This window comes from Balaenoptera acutorostrata, chromosome X, assembly GCF_949987535.1.
Source record: "Balaenoptera acutorostrata chromosome X, mBalAcu1.1, whole genome shotgun sequence".
Taxonomy (NCBI): Eukaryota; Metazoa; Chordata; class Mammalia; order Artiodactyla; family Balaenopteridae; genus Balaenoptera; species Balaenoptera acutorostrata.
Window position 1 is genome coordinate 81494115 of NC_080085.1, and position 4495 is coordinate 81498609.

The 4495-nt window shown below is 42.5% G+C and overlaps 1 pseudogene; it reads left to right on the forward strand.

The window, feature by feature from the left end:
* Window positions 1-243: 243 nt before the first annotated feature.
* Window positions 244-1068, forward strand: LOC103009849 (tropomyosin alpha-3 chain-like; annotated as a pseudogene).
* Window positions 1069-4495: the final 3427 nt, after the last annotated feature.

Genomic DNA, 4495 nt, shown 5'->3' on the forward strand with positions numbered 1-4495 from the left:
CTGACTGACAAAATGGATACTGGAAGCACTGGGTAGAGAATCAAAATATTTATTTGATGTTGGATAGAATAAAAAATAATGTTAAAAATAAGAAAACAGGCCCCAAATGATGTTGCTTATGCTAAGCCCCATGTCATCAAACCAACTTAATTACAGTTTCCGCTCTCCCAGAAATGAAATCTTAAACTGGTCAATCAAGAATTGCCTGATCGGGGGGGCAGGAACCCGAAGGCCAGCAGGGGCTGGGTGGGGACCATGGCTGGGATCACCACCATCGAGGCGGTGAAGCGCAAGATCCAGGTTCTGCAGCAGCAGGCCGATGATGCAGAGGAGAGGGCTGAGCGCCTCCAGCGGGAAGTGGAGGGAGAAAGGCGGGCCCGGGAACAGGCTGAGGCTGAGGTGGCCTCCTTGAACCGTAGGATCCAGCTGGTTGAAGAGGAGCTGGACCGCGCTCAAGAGCGCCTGGCCACTGCCCTGCAAAAGCTGGAGGAAGCTGAGAAAGCTGCTGATGAGAGTGAGAGAGGTATGAAGGTTATTGAAAACCGAGCCTTAAAAGATGAAGAAAAAATGGAACTCCAGGAAATCCAACTCAGAGAAGCTAAGCACATTGCAGAAGAGGCAGATAGGAAGTATGAAGAGGTGGCTCGTAAATTGATGATTATTGAGGGAGACTTGGAACGCATAGAGGAGCGAGCTGAGCTGGCAGAGTCCCATTGCCGAGAGATGGATGAGCAGATCAGACTGATGGACCAGAACCTGAAGTGTCTGAGTGCTGCTGAAGAAAAGTACTCTCAAAAAGAAGACAAATATGAGGAAGAGATAGATTCTTACTGATAAACTCAAGGAGGCAGAGACCCGTGCTGAGTTTGCTGAGAGATCGGTAGCCAAGCTGGAAAAGACAATTGATGATTTGGAAGATAAACTGAAATGCACCAAAGAGGAGCACCTCTGTACACAAAGGATGCTGGACCAGACTCTGCTTGACCTGAATGAGATGTAGAGCACCCCAGTCCCATCCTGCCGCTGCTCCTCCCTCTGACCCCGACTCTGCTGAGGCCAGCCTGCCCGAAGCTGACCTTTAAACTGACGGCTGATCTTTAACTGGAAGGCTGCTTTCTCCTTTCGCCACCTCTCCCACCCCCACCCCTGTGTCCTTTTCGCCAAACTGTCTCTGCCTCTCCCCAGAGATTCCATTTGGGCTAGAGGCTGAGCACCTTTGGGAACAACGTTTAAGGGAATGTGAGCACAATGCTAAGTGTCTTTAAAAGCATGTTGTGATGTACACATTTTGTAATTATCTTTTCTGTTGTTGTTGATGTAGCAGCCATTTGTAAAACATTCCAGATAATTCCATAGTTTTGAAGCAGCAGTCTAATCCCTTTCTCACTTTTGGAAGGTAGCTTTTCAGCTTAATGCATATTGCCCTCTCCGTAGAGGAGGGGAAAAGGTATGGGCCTGCCTTACTGAGAGCCAAACAGCCCAGAGAAGGACTCCATTTTGGGAAACGTTATTGCTCTGTAAAAAGTACCCGCCAAACCAGAAAGGTGATTCCCGAAGGAGTTAGCCAAAAAAAAAAAAAAAAAAAAAAAGCTCTGTTCAGGTTTTCAGCTTTACGGTATCTTTGGGCAACTCTTTTTTCCATCCGAAGTGACCAGATGAAATCAAGATGGTGAGACCTCTGAGCCCAAATCCTTGTCCCAGCTCTACCCTGTTCCCAACCGCTCACAGAATGGATCATGTGCCCCTTATTTTGAGGCGACCACTTATTTGCTCTCCCGCCTACTTGAAAGAAAGGAAAGAAAATTATGTTCTACCACTGATTTAGCCATATGAAACTCATCTCATCACCCTTTTCTGGGTCTGAAGCTGCTGTCTCTAAAAGTGCCATCTCATTGTGCATTGTATCAGTTAGTGTTGGATAAATCTTGAATAGCTTATGTACAAAATTGTTTTTAAATTTTATATTATTTTGAAACTTTGCTTCTTTGGGGTTGGGGCACACTGGTCACCCCATCTGGCCATGAGAGCTCTCTACAGTCTGGGCTGGCAGTGTGCTGATCTTTTAAAGTTTCTTTCCCTACCCAATCCCCCCTTTTTGGTGAGGTTTCAGTGAGGTCAGTTAGGTGTGCATCCTACAGCTTAATTGGCTTAAAATGTACTCCCCTTTGGTGTGGTCTCTTTGGGGGCCGATTGGGAGAAAGAAAAAACAATAGTGTAACTGTTTTGATACTGAACATTGATAAATGTCTTTTTGAAATAAAGAACCATTCCCTCCAAAAAAAAAAAAAAAAGAATTGCCTGATCGGGACTTCCCTAGTGGCGCAGTGGTTAAGAATCCACCTGCCAATGCAGGGGACACAGGTTCAAGCCCTGGTCCGGGAAGATCACACATGCCGCAGAGCAACTAAAGCCCGTGCGCCACAACTACTGAGCCCACGTGCCACAACTAATGAAGCCTGCGTGCCTAGAGCCCGAGCTCCACAACAAGAGAAGCCATCGCAATGAGAAGCCTGCACACCGCAACGAAGAGTAGCCCCTGCTCGTCACAACTAGTGAAAGCCTGCGTGCAGCAACGCAGACCTAATGCAGCCAAAAATAAATAAGCAAATAAATAAATTTATTAAAAAAAAAAAGAATCGCCTGATCAGCCCTAGTGAGGTCATCTGTCTGATAAACCTCTGCCACCCCCTAAAGGAAAGTGACCTTGAAATAATCAACCAGCTTTTTTTGTGTAGTGTAATTTCCTTGTTCTTGCTCCTTTCTACCTATAAAAATCTTTCATTTGTAGAGCTCCTTGGAGCTCCTTTCTACATGCTAAATTGAATACTGCTTGATTCATGAATTGTTTAATAAAGCCAATAAGATCTTTAAAATTTACTCAGTTGAATATTGTTTTTCAACAATAGTACATACACAATTCATTAAAAAGCTATTTTGAAATATCATATACTCTGTATTCTAAGTCAAATTGATACAAGTTGGAGACATCTCTGATAAAAATTGAAATGGTAAGCAAGATGTACAGAGACACAGCAGTAGGATCTCAATGTAGAAACTGTTCAATAAATTCAGTTAATATTAACACTTAATAGGTCAAAGGATTGATATACCAACTGATAGGGTTCAGAACGTGCTACTCCAAAATATGGTACCTTGGCATATTGAATATGTTAAGCTGAAGGAGTTTGAGAAAGTAGCTGAGAGTACTTATTAGGCTTCCTTTGAGGATTAAATGATCTAATTCCAAGTGAGCAGGGCTTGCTCTTTTCCCCTGAAACAGGACATAAAACACTCATGTGAGAGGTGCCCACCCTATACCTGGAGGAAAGGAGCATCCTTATCTCCACAGACAAAGGGATGCTAAGAAGGATCCAAACAAACCGTTCTTGCTAAGTTTCCCCCAGTTTACTAGACTTACATCATATGCTTTAGCCTACTTTATTCCTCTACAACTGTCCATTCTTCATCAAACCTAGCATAAAATTCTCAGGTTTAATTTGGGGGGTTTTCATTTCCTTATGAATGCTCCTGTGTCACATAAAACTTATATTAAATAAATTTGTATGTTTTTCTCCTGTTAATCTTTGTCAGTTTAATTTTCAGACCCAGCCAGAGAACCTAAGAGGAGGGAGGAAAACTTTTTCTTCCCTTACATAACTCAAGAAATGGAACAAATTTTTCCCTGGAAAGACTTAATGATAACCAGCTTTAAGGTTTTTTGTTTTTGTTTTTTTTAAATACCTAAAGATGGAATGTGTAGATATAGCTGTGCTTTCTGCTTGTGTGGGGGTGATGGAGGATGGTGGTGCAGTATGTTGGGGGCAGGGCTTAAACCAGAGAACTTTAAAAAAATAGAGGTGTAGTAAAGCAAAACTTGACATTACTCAGTCAAGCACTCTTCAGGAGGTAAGAAACCCTTAAATAATAAATTAAACTTATGTTTTGGAATGCTGCCACCTTCCAAGTTCCCAAGCCCCTAGAAATTCCCTTTAGTACATATCTAAATTAATCTGATTCCCCATTTTACCAGATTGTCTTCTATGGCATTCTCTTTCCCCAGCATTTCTGATTATCCTTGGGAAATACTTACATGTGTAGCAAAATTCATCCTGGTTTTCACTTATCACCTCTTCCTCCAGACAATTGGTCTGGGCTTATCTTTTCCAGGTTGCTTTGTCTTTTTCAATGCCACTTCACTCCAGTGTGGCCAAATGCCTCTTCCTTACTGTTCTTAATCTTTGCTAACTCTAAGTTATAGAAGATAACAAATCTCTTTGAGATTTACTATTACAGCATTCTGGTTAAGTGTATGGACACTGACACCAGACTGTTTAGGTTCTAATCCCAACTTGGCCACTTAGGAGCTGTGGAATTTTAGGGAACTCTCTGTGCCTTATTTTCCTTATTGTAAAATGGAGATAATACTAGTATCTATCTCATAGGACTGCCATGAAGATTAAATGTGTTAATCCCAAGTGAACATTAAGAACAGTGC